The sequence below is a fragment of the Dasypus novemcinctus genome, chromosome 9 (genome assembly GCF_030445035.2).
Source record: "Dasypus novemcinctus isolate mDasNov1 chromosome 9, mDasNov1.1.hap2, whole genome shotgun sequence".
NCBI classification, from domain to species: domain Eukaryota; kingdom Metazoa; phylum Chordata; class Mammalia; order Cingulata; family Dasypodidae; genus Dasypus; species Dasypus novemcinctus.
The window spans coordinates 64,341,910-64,354,571 of NC_080681.1; the positions used below are offsets into that span (position 1 = coordinate 64,341,910).

Below are 12,662 nucleotides of genomic sequence, written 5' to 3' on the forward strand. Positions count from 1 at the left end.
TCTTCACTCATTTCCAAAGTTATTTAGATGAACAATTTTCCCCCATCCCCTTCAGTGAGGTTTTCTCATACGTTTGTTAACACAGTTAGATTATTTGTCACGTTCTGCATTCCACCCTGGAATCACTTGACCTCTTAAATGATATTTTTTAATTTGCATGCATTTAAGGTTCACTCTTTCTACCATAAGGATCTATGTACTATAAAGTTTTCACAAATGCATAATGTCATGTGTTGGCCGTTACAGAATCATACATAATGGTTTCACTACCCTAAAATATCCTCTGTGCTTTACCATAATCTGTCTCTTTCTCCATTCTCTTGCAACCATTGTTTTGCCTTTTCAGAATGTCCTATAATTGGAATCATACATTATGTAGTCTTTTCAGACTGGCTTCTTTCACTTAGCAATATGCATTGATATTCATCTATGTCTTATATGACTTGATAGCTCATATTTTCTTATATTGCTCCCAATTTGGGGTGATGATGAGTAAAGTTTCTATAAACATTCATTCATGCAGAAATTTCAGGGTAGACACTGATTTTCAGTTCACCTGGGTAAATACCTAGGAGTCTAATTTCTGGATCATATGTTAAGCTTATATTCAGTTTTGTAAGAAATTGCCAAACTGTTTACTAAAATGAGTGTATGGCTTAGGACTTTTAAAGCTTCCCAGATGATTCTAATGTGCAGTAAAGTTTGGGAGCTGCTGTCCTACCCTGCAAAGCATGGGAAGAGTGTCAGTAGGGATAAGATGAGTGAATATCCATGAAGGCTGCAAAAAGGGAGCTACAAGGTATCTTCCTCCTCATGACTGCTCATAACCTAAGACACTGATCACAAAAATAGCCATCAAGGATTTATCTGGTGGATAAATCATTAAGCTGCACTACTCCACCTACTGACCTCAGTGATCACGTGCATACATGGAGAATCATAAATATTTATCAGATAAATGTTCACACTGTTGAAGAGGTGCTCTGAGATACTACCTCCATAGGGAAGATGTAAAGGAAGGGCAAATGTTGGTAAGAGGAATGTGTTATTCAGGACACTTCGCACTCCAAGTTAACAGAATCCCAAGTCAGCTTAAGGGTAAAAAGGGTTGGAGGTGGGGAGATTTATTGGCTCATGTGCAGGCTAATGTGCAGGGGTGGATTAGCCACAGACATAGCATAAATGACACCAATGGTCTCTCTCTCTGCCTCAACCACCATCTCTCCATCCTCCATTCTTCTTGTCTGTATTAATTTATTAGAAGCTGCTCTCTCCAGTAGCTCAATAGGATACTCCTGACCTATTACTCTCCCCCTGATTCTATCTATACCAGACCCACTGACTTCTTACTATTATCCTTAGAACATGAACAGTCCCACGTCAGGGCATTTGCACTTGGAATTTCCTCTGCGTGGAATCCTCAGGCCCTCATCTCATTCAGACGTTTACTTAAAGATCACATTCACAGTGAGTCCTTCATCACCATAAAATTGCAACCTTCCATATGACAATTGCCCTGATTTATTTTTCTTTGTATCACTTAATCCTATCTGTCATATATTTTATTTAATTATTAACCACTTATCTCTACCCACTAGAACATAAACTCCACAAGGAAGTTTTATCCTCAGCACCCAGAACAGTGCCTAGACTCTGTTAGTCACTCAAATAATTGGTGTTAGTTGAATCACCTGTAGCTAACATTCCAGGCAAAAGATAACTTCTCCTCCTCAAAAGTTCCAACAGGGGTCTAGAGTTAGGTCTGTTTGAACGAACTTGCCCAGCCCTAAACTAGTCCTTATAGCCAAGGAAATGAAATACACTTATTAACCATGTCTGGACCAAGGATCCACAAAAACTGCATGGCCAGTTCCTTAAAAGAACTGGATGCTAAGACAACAAATGTCTCCCAAAAAAGGGAATTTTCCTAACAGAACAAAGTTCATCATGTGTAAAGTTACCAGATAAAATACAGGAAAAACAGGTAAGTTTGAATTTAAATTTAAAATTTGAAATTCAAGTTTAATTGGGGATCATGCATTTTTGTTTGCTAAATTTGACAAACCTTATCATACATGGACCGAATGTAATCACCTTGTTACTTCACCAGGAACTTCTCTTCCCGTCTTTTTCAAATTTTTACAAAACAAAAAATTTATGTCTAGAAAAATCTACAACATAATACACATCATCAAATCATTCTAAAAATTCATGTAAGAGTATATTGAATCATATACAATCACTGATCTTTGGAAATTTGTTATCCAAGAGAACACATGATATCATCTTGAAAATATTTTAAATAGTTCTTAAAATAGAATATGGACAGTATTGCTCACATTATCTTCCTAGCTACTAATAGACTCTAATAATATTAAAACTATTTAGAAAAACTTCTTACACTGACAAGAAATGTGTCCATATGAGCACAATTCCCTATTTTTTTGGTCAATGGACATTAATGATGGCACAAAACAAACGTTAGTGACATGTGTTTATGTCACAGTCTAAATTAATGATCCAATGAGTTATAAAATTAAAGTAAGTTTAAATATTACTCTTATAGTAGGCAGTTATTTCTTCTTATTTTCTTTAAGAAGCTCATAAAAATGAGGGCTACTGCATATCTGTCTCATATAACTCCTGCATTTTCAATGTTGCCCCATTGAATCCACCAGCTGGTTCTAGAAGGAAAGCTAAAGGAAAGTAGCCATATTCTGGAAGAATATATCAGAAACAACATATACATGTTGTTTAGATCCTTGAGTTATAGCTGTTTTATCCGTTAACATATTTCGCATTGCCTAATTTTTTTCATTAGTTAAATCATTACAGAGATAACAGAGCCTAGGAAATCAATCTGGAGAACCCTAATATTTAAGAGAGAGTAAAAAAAGGGGGGTGGAGCCCCACCAAGAAGACTGAGGAGCAGAAGCCACATCGGTCATAAGAAAAGAGAAGCCAGAGGAAGAAAGTGAATAAAGAGAGTTGTTTCTTTTGTCAACTATTGTAGGCAGCATAATAATCTCCAGATGATAAAGTGTCCATTGAATTTATCATTATATAAATGCCTAGGCGTTAATTATTCATTTTATTAGGAATTTCTAGGCAGTTTTAGAGAGGTAACTTCTGTCTAAAGGATTAAGGAGAACTTCATGCAGGGCATGACCCTGAAGTTGGAATTTAAAGAATAAGTGAGATTTCAACAAGCAAAAATGAAGAGGAAAGCATGGCAGTTAGAGGGGAAAGATTGAAAGGATGGAGCAGAAAAAATCAGGATGTGTTGAAGAAATGGCCAGTAGAATCTAGGGTCTTTATAAAGGAGACATTAGTTGGGGTCAGACCATGAATGTCCATAAATGCTAGGATAAGGAATTTGAACTCTTCTCTAGGAAGTAGAAAATGGCATAATTTTAAGAATAGGTTAAAAAGGTGATATGTAAAGTATTATACAAATATTTCAGATTGTGGAAAATGGACATATATTAGGGGACTATAGGCAAGGGAGAAGGAAGCTATTAGAATACCCAAAGAGAATCAACAGATTTGGTGAAAGTAACATTGAGAATGGAAATGTAGTTATTTTTTAAACAATTCTATAAATATCATCCCCTATGGGTATATTATATATATTATTGCACAAAACCTAAAAACTCCTCTCCTGATAGAACTTATTTTCCTAATTGTACACTTGCAGAGACTAAGACTTGAAATATTAAGTATCTTGCCCGAGGTCACATAGGTAATAAATGGTAGGGTTGCTATTTGTACCCAGAAAGTTGATATATTCTTAGGACCCCTTCTCATCAACTTACCCCAACTCATCCTACTGCTCAGGTCACAAAGTTTGGGTCATTTGGAAAATGCATTAAACGAGGATCTACACACTTTTTAATTTTGCGCGCACACGCACACTCAAGCTCTCACCAAAAATAGTATTCTTAAAGGACAGCAATTCTCTTTGGGAAGCTTGCTGCTGCATTCTTAACTTGCAGTTGGTTTGCCATCTATTTTCCCTGTTTTTCCTATCTCCTAAAAAAAACAACAACAATGTTTTACTATCATAAGCATTTAATAGCTTTTCTTTTCCCTCCAGCACCCAAGGACATCAGGGGCATTTTGACATAGTAAAGAAAAGTACCCTTTTGAACTATCTATGAAGTGAATGCTGCTACTAAAGTGCACATTGGTTTTCCTTTTAGACTAGAATCACTTACAGTTTCTCTGTCAGACACTCACAGATGACTATTTACCCTTGAGACATACGTGAATGAATCAGACAATTTTCTATTGATATTGAATTGGAAAGAAAACTGCACTCTGATTCCTGCTGTTGAGTTTATTGACTCAAAATGAAGATACAAACTTTTGAAGATAGCACTTCTCTGTGCTTGGCAAAAAAAAAAAAAGGATTCAATTTGTTTTTCAATGAACTTTTAAAGAAATCCTTGATTTATTCATTTTAAATAGTAATATACTATGAAGCTGTGCTTATACCTGCGTATCTTGGGCATGTAAGGAAATAATCAAAGCCATTGCAAGGTAACTGGCCAATATCTTTTGAAAATCTAAACCAAACTAGAAATAGAAGAGCATGAGGATTAGAAAAGAAAAGCATGGAGGCCAAATAATTGCCTTTCCTTCTTCTGTTTATATAATAAATGCACTTATTGTTGCCATGGCAAAAGAGCCAGTCTGTTTTTCCCATTCCTCTGTCTCTACCCATTATAATATCCAACACCAGAAAATGTCATATTTCAGCAGCATCATTCTTGATCATTATGTTTATCCATTTACTCTACATTTACCACTCACCCTACAATGTTTTTCATAGTAATACTTGCTTTTCAAAAAAGAAGTGATTTCAGGTGAGGGAAGTAGCTTCAGATACAGAAAGAATGTTGCAAAGAATGGTACAAAAAAAATGTTTCAGATACAAAAAGAAGGAAGCAAAGAATGTTGGGGAAAAGACCCCAAGAGTAATTTAGCAAAGAAAGAGGGCTTTCCTTCATTTGGAAAGCCCCTCAGACACCAAGCAAAAAAAACTCTAAAAATTCCACTTAAAGAAAATTCCACCATATCAATATGCTATGCCAACTTGGTAGAGGTTACTTCTGGCCTTCTAAACAAAATCATAATGATGATAGTAATATTTCTCTTATGTCATTATTAGGCTGAGTTCACCAAAACATAAACTCTAACTTAGGAGAATTAATAATACCACTCTGCTACAGAAGTCAAACTATATATGGAGGTTTCTGCCCAATTCATGGTGCCACATTTTATCAAACTAGCACACTAATATGCATTCAAAAGATGGCAACCAAGGTCTTGCAACCCCATTCCCCCATTCATTAATTCATTTTTAATTTAATAAACATCTATTAAAAGGAACTTAGTGCTCTTAGTGCTCAGCCCTGAGATAAAACCATGAGAATGATGTACATTTTTATGAACAGGAGATCAATGAGATAGTTGAATGAGCTGGGTGTTTGTAGTTCAGAAAAAAGACTAAGGTTGAAGAGCTGTCCCTGAGAGTATAGCAAATTTAGGCAAATGCCACAATGTGTAGAAAATATTCAGTAGTACAGAAAGTGTTTCCATCCTGTTTATTTACTCTGAGGCTTGAGCGTGTAAACAGTAGGTTCATAATGTTCTTTCCTGCTCATTCCCATTCCATCAATCAGGAGAACAAGCAGATGAGGTGCCTTTCCTTTCATAAATCCTTCAATTGCTGGATGCTGGAGTTCAGGGAAACTAAACTTAGAGGACAAATATACTATGGGAAAGCTCAGGACACAAAAGGTTATTAGCCTTGAATAATCTATTAATAGTCCAACCAAGTAACAACCTGGAACTTGCCTCCAAATATTTGAAGTCCTGTCGTGTGGAATAAGGAGCAGACTGATTTTGAAAAGTTACAAGAAAAAAATTGAGACCAATAAGTAGGTATTAAAAGAATAGGGTTACAGGTCAATATAAAAAAACAACTCTAGAGCAATGCTTTTTGAATTTTAATGGGCATTTGAGTCATCTGGGATTCCTGTTTACTATAGATTCTGAGGCAGTAGGGCTGACATGAGGCCTGAGAGTCTTCATTTCTAACAAGATCCCAGGTCCTAAGACCACATCTTGATCACACTGCCTTAGAGTTATCTGACAATGGGTCTCATTATGATAGGCTAGGTTGCCAGTCATTACAAATATTTGAGAGAAAAGCTGAATAACTATTTGTCAGGAAGTAACTGAAAGGATTTCTGGGTTGCAATGGGGGAGTGGGCTAGATATTCCCTTTCAAATCTAAATTATTTGATTCAATGCTTTTTATAACAGAATCAATTTTACATTTTTTATGTTTTCTTTTCAATTTTAAAATACTTTCACATAGATAATGAAATAGGTGTGGAAACTGAAGACCTTAGTCATTAAGTGACTTCTCAAAAGTCAACCATCATACAATGAGTATTTGTTGAGCACCTTCTCTCAGTCAAGTAGTTCTGGGCATCCAACAATAAATAAAACAGACAATACTTCTTCTCTACAAAGTTCATGGTCTGGTTGATCAGCACATATGTGAAGAATCTCAGTTGCTATTAATACATTCAATTGTCAAGCAAAGACTCTAGAATCAGAAAAACCAGTTATAATGGCAGTGAGACAAAGGGGAAAATAATCCATCCTTTAATCAAGTAGCAAGAGGCATATCCAATGCCATAGAGGAGCAATGCTGAATTTTCCAAGCAACTTGGCTCTGTGAGAATGGAAAGTATGACCCTGGCTTTTTTTTTTAAATTTATTGAAGTATATCACTCATACATAAATATACATAAACAATAAGTGCATAATAATAGTTGTGAACTTATAAAACAAACATATATAACATCATACGGTACTCTTATAACTCACTCTACCACCAATAACTTGCATTGTTGTTAAACTTTTTTAACTAATGATTGAAGAGCATTGTCAAAATATTACTACTAAACAAAGTATTTTCCCCCAACCAATCCTATTATTATTATCTTTATATCGTTTATAAATGAACATACACAAACAATTAAGTGTATATTAAAAGTCGTGAACTTACAAAGCAAACATGCATAACATCATACAGGGGTTCCATACATCAACCCTCCACCAACACCTTGCATTTTTGTGAGATGTTTGTTACAAATTATGAAAGAATATTGTCAAAATCTTACTACTAATCGTTGTCCTTATCTTACATTTGGTGTGTTTTTCCCCCAATCCACCCTATTATTATTTTTTAAATATAATTTTTATGGCAGAAGTTGTAAACTTATAAAACAATCATGCACATGTGCAGAATTCACAAACAACACCCCTCCATCAACACACCACAACGTGGTGTGCCGTTTGCTACAGATAAAATAATATCATTTGATTGTTACCATGTCCATAGTGTACATTTGGCTCACGTTTTCCATACTGCCTCAGTATCAACACAGTACATCTTTCACATAGATGCAAGAATATTATATTATTACTACTAACCACAGTCCACAGGTCACTCCAGCTGTATTTTTCCCATGTTTCTCCACATTCCCAACACCCTGCAGTAGTGATATACATTTGTTCAAGCTAACAAAGGACACTCTTGCATCTGTACCATCAACCACAATTCTCACCCACCTCTTGGTTTACTGTGCTAACCATTTCCTAGATTATTCTCTAGCATTCTGTCAACTGGCATTTACATAACTAGACTACCATTTTCAGTCACATCCCCACTTATAAACTAGTTGTTACTAACTGTGTGTTACCATCCACTCTCTACATTTCCACACTTTTACAGTAAAGCTAATTAAAACTTCTACATACATTAAACATCAATAGTCCACTCATTCCTCCTCTTATCTCCCTCAAGAATCCATCATCTACCACCAGGACTTGAAGATATTTTCCAATAATTTCTTCTAGAAGTTTTATGGTTCTTGCTTTTATTTTTAGGTTTTTGATCCATTTTGAGTTAGTTTTTGGATAGGGGTATGAGATAGGGGTCATCTTTCCTTCTTTCAGCTATGGCTGTCCAATTCTTTTAGCACCATTTGTTGAATGAATTGTTCTGCCCGGGCTGTGTGAGTTTGAGGGGCTAGTCAAAAATCACTTGTCCAACATGTAAGGGTCTGTTTCTAAACCATAAATTTGGTTCCATTGGTCTATTGTGTCTGTCTTTAGGGCAGTACCATACTGTCTTTACCACTAGAGGTAGGCATTATGATTTAAAGTCTGGAGATGAGGGTTCACTTTTCCTTTTTATGATGTTTCTGGCTATTCAGGACCCCTTACCCTTCCAAATAAATTTGCTAATTGTGTTTTTAATTTTTTCTTTAATGCTGGTGGAATTTTTATTGGGATTGCATTAGATCTGTATATCAATTTGAGTAGAATTGACATCTTAATGATATTTAGTCTTCCAATCATGAGCATGGAATGTTCTTCCAGTTATTTAGGGCTTTTTTGATTTGTTTTAACATTGAGTTGCAGTTTTTGTAATACAAGTGCTTGACATCATTGGTTAAGTTTATTCCTGACTATTTGAGTTTTATCTGTCATATTTTATTTTCACCACTCTTCTGATTTTTTTTTTTAAGATTTATTTTTATTTATTTAATTCCCCTCCCCTCCCCTGGCTGTCTGCCCTCTGTGTCTCCCTGCTGCGTCTTGTTTCTTTGTCCGCCCCTGTCGTGTCAGCAGCACGGGAAGTGTGGGCGGCGCCACTCCTGGGCAGGCTGCACTCTCTTTCGCGCTGGGCGGCTTTCCTCACGGGGCGCACTCCTTGCGCGTGGGGCTCCCCCACGCGGGGGACACCCCTGCGTGGCAGGGCACTCCCCGCGCGCATCAGCACTGCGCATGGGCCAGCTCCACACGGGTCAAGGAGGCCCGGGGTCCGAACCGCGAACCTCCCATATGGTAGGCGGACGCCCCAACCACTGGGCCAAAGTCCGCCTCCCTCTTTTGATACTTTTAATTACTTTTATTGATATAATTTTCATTTCTAGACTCTCTTCCAGGCCCCTCTCTCCTGTCTTTTCTTTTCAGGCTCTAGCACAACCTTCAGTATTTCCTGAAAATCTGACATCTTGCTTAGAAATTCTCTCAGTTTGTTTATCTGTGAATATTCTAATTTCACCCTCATTTTTGAAAGACAGTCTTGCTGGATATAAGATTCTTGGCTGGAAGTTTTTCTCTTGTAGTATCTTAAATATATCAGACCACTGTCTTCTTTGCCTCCCTGGTTTGGTGAGAAATCAGCACTTAATCTTATTGGGTATCCCTTATATGTTATGCATTGCTTTTCTCTTGCTGCTCTCAGAATTCTCTCTTTATCTTTGGCCTTTCACATTCTGATGAGCATGTATCCTTGGAGTTAGTCTATTTGGATTTTTTCAGATGGGAGTATGTTGTGCTTCTTGGACAGGGATATCTATGTCCTTCGATAGGGTTGGGACATTACCTACCATTATTTCTTCAAATATTCCTTCTGCCCCTTTTCCCTTCTCTTCGCCTTCTAGGACATCCATGACTCATATTTTTGCACACATTTTGCTGTCATTTATTTCCCTGAGACCTTGTTCAATTTTTTCCATTTTTATCTTCATCTGTTCTTTTGTATGTTCACTTTCAGAGGCCATTTCTTCAAGCTCACCAATCCTTTTTTCTGCCTCCTCAAATCTGCTATTATATGATTCCAATGTTTTTTAAATTTCATTTATTGCACCTTTCATTCCCATAAGCTCTGCTATTTTTCTACATATGCTTTCAAATTCCTCTTTGTGCTCATCCAATGTCTTCTTAATATCCTTAATCTCTTTAGCCATCTCATTGAATTTATTAAGATTTGTTTGAACATATATGATTAGTTTGAACATATATGATTATGTCACCTGGAGGCTTATCTTATTCCTTTAACTGGACCATAGCTTCCTGTTTCTTGGTGTGGACTGTAATTTTGTTGGTTCTTTGCATCTGGCTTACTAAAGTATTTTTTCTGGGGGCAGTTTTTCTCTTTAGTTTAGGGCTTCCTATCATTTCTCCCTTACTGGTTGTGCAGTAAGAGCCAAGCATTGTAGTTGGTGCTGTAAGCTGTGGAGGCTCAAGCTGCCCTCATTGCACCAGGGGCCTATGAAGCTTCTTCCAACTTTCTCCTTTGCCAGGGATAGGGACAGAATCACAGCTGTGTGGAACAATTCAAGTGCAGACCTAGACTGTAGTTGCCCAGAGAGACTGATGAAGCTTCACATCCCTTTCTCCCCTGCCTGGGGTAGGGATGGAGCTGCAGGTGTGGGCAGCAATCTATGCTGTGTGGGTCCAAGATGACCACAGTTGCCCTGGTAGACTTCTGATTTTCAGTCTATGCCAGCCAAAGTTATCTGCAGTTACCTGTATAGGCTGGTGCAGGACTCCCCAGCCTCCTTTCTGCCAGAGGTGGGGCTGAAGCCTGGGCTAGGGCCGCAGGCTGCTCTGCATGAAAGAAACTGGTTCCTGCCAACACTGAGAGTTTCAGTCAGCCCTGCTTCCCCTCAGGCTCGGGGTGAAGTCAAAAGGGCAGCCAGGGAAGTGGACATGAGCTTCTGTCTACTATATGGAGGGCCTAGGGTTCAATCCCAGGGCTCCTGACCCATGTGGTAAGCTGGCGCATGCACAGTGCTGCTACACATAAGGAGTGCTGTGCCATGCAGGGATGCCCCCGCATAGGGATGCCCTATGTGCAAGGTGTGCACCCCGCAAGGAGAGCCGCCCTGAGTGTAAAAAGTGCAGCCCACTCAGGAGTGGCTCCGCACACACGGAGAGCTGACTCAGCAAGATGACACAACAAAAAAGAAACGCAGATTCCCAGTGCCACCTGATAATGCAAGTGGACGCAGAAGAACACATAGCAAATGGACACAGAGAGAAGACAATGGGGGAAGGGGGAGGAGAGAAATAAATGAAATAAATCTTTAAAAAAAAAAAAAAAGGACGGCATTGGCCTCTTTCTGACTTGGGCTGGTTCACACCCCAGCTGTTCCCAGGGTTATCTCTTAGCCAGCCAAAATCGGCAACCAACCTTCTTCTCCTCCCGTTTCTGGGAAATGGAGCTTCCAATTCCAGCCACAGAACAGCTCCTTGGGCGGCTCATGCTGCCAGAGTAGGATAATTACCGGCCTCTGCGGCGTGGCTGGTAATTTCCCGGAGAGGCTGGTACAGGTCCCTGTAGCTTCCTCCCTGCTGGAAGTGGCACTGGGGCCTAGGCTAGAGCAGCAATCTTATCTGGATGGGAAGAAGCCGGTCCCCACCAGCACTGGGATTTTCAGTCCGCCCTGCTTCCCCTCGTGCCTGGCATGGAGTTAAGATGGCGGCTCCCTGCCTCTTTCTGACTTGGACAGGCTCAAGCTTTAGCTGCTCTCAGGATTATGCTGTAGCCCACTGAATTTACTCATCATAGCTGAAATTGGTGCCCGACCGTCACTTCCTCCCCCATTTCTGGGAAGTGGAGCTTTCAATTCCAGCGGAACAGCTCCCAAGACTGCTTGTGCTTCCAGCGGAGGATGGGCACCAGCCTCGCTGGAGTGGAGCGCTCTACTTACAAGTCTTCTCTGCAGATGGGCGGTCTCCTCCTTCCTCTCCTTCAAGGATGTTGCAGGATGCTCTTCTGGTCCCCTGGAGCTCCCAGACAGGTGCTTCAGCTAGCTCAGAGAGCTCTGGGTGTTTGCTCACTGCCTTGTAGCAGGAGCTGACCCTAGGAGCTCCGTACTCCACCACCTTTATACTGGTTCTGCCCTGACCCTGGCATTTTGACAGACCAGTTTTTCACCTCACTTCAAGAATGTGTGGTATTGATAGGATTGAAATCATCCTAACAAGAATAAACAAGACAGAAATTCTGAAAATCCTGTCTACTCACTTCTCTACCAGATGATCCTCTCCTTTGTAGGATGGGCAGTAGACTCTCTAGCATACTTCATACTTCAAAAACAGAAATCTCAAAGAAATTAAAAACCCACCAAGACAATTCAAGTCAATTAATACTTTGTGTTCAGTTTTGGTGTAAACATAACTAGAAATCTCTTTCTTTCAATTATGTGGTCGATTACAGTCCCTCACTGTTGCACCCTCTTCAATCCCCTCAATAATTTCCTGGATGATTTTCATTATGTTTTATTTGCCTTTCTAAGACTTAGGGTATTGTTAGGATCATGATGGATTAATGTCCTCTGACCTGTGCCTTATTCTTACTACAAGAGTAATTTACTCATTTCCTATATCATCTTTATTCTCTAACTCTCAATTCACCATTCCTCCCACAAAACATCACTTAAGCTCATATATTAGAGAAAAAATTAAGATAAACTGAATTGTCTTTATGCATTCTCATATTCCTTTATTGTGTGTGGTAGGTTGGGTTTCCCAGGAAACAGACTCTGAGATGGGAGAGATTTGCATGCAAGTTGTTTTTTTGAGGAGTGATCTTTGAAAAACTGCATGTAATGGACTAAAGGAAGCAGGATTTGGGCAGCAGGAAAAGAACAGCAAGGCAGCTAGCAATGCCATAGGGAATTCTGAAGTTAGAATGGCCCTTCAGCAATACACCAATTGGGGCATAGGGAGAGGGCCTTTGTACACCCTGCATTGATCAGTCATTGGATGTGGGTTGCTCC

General features: G+C 39.0%; 1 protein-coding gene across 1 annotated transcript in view; it reads right to left on the reverse strand.

The window, feature by feature from the left end:
• Positions 1 to 11,902, reverse strand: part of LOC101411077 (leptin receptor) — a 115,890-nt gene extending 103,988 nt beyond the window's left edge. The window contains exon 1 of the mRNA XM_058303424.2: positions 11,592 to 11,902. The gene's annotated coding sequence lies outside the window, so the exon portion shown is untranslated. The remainder of the gene's footprint in view (positions 1 to 11,591) is intronic.
• Positions 11,903 to 12,662: the final 760 nt, after the last annotated feature.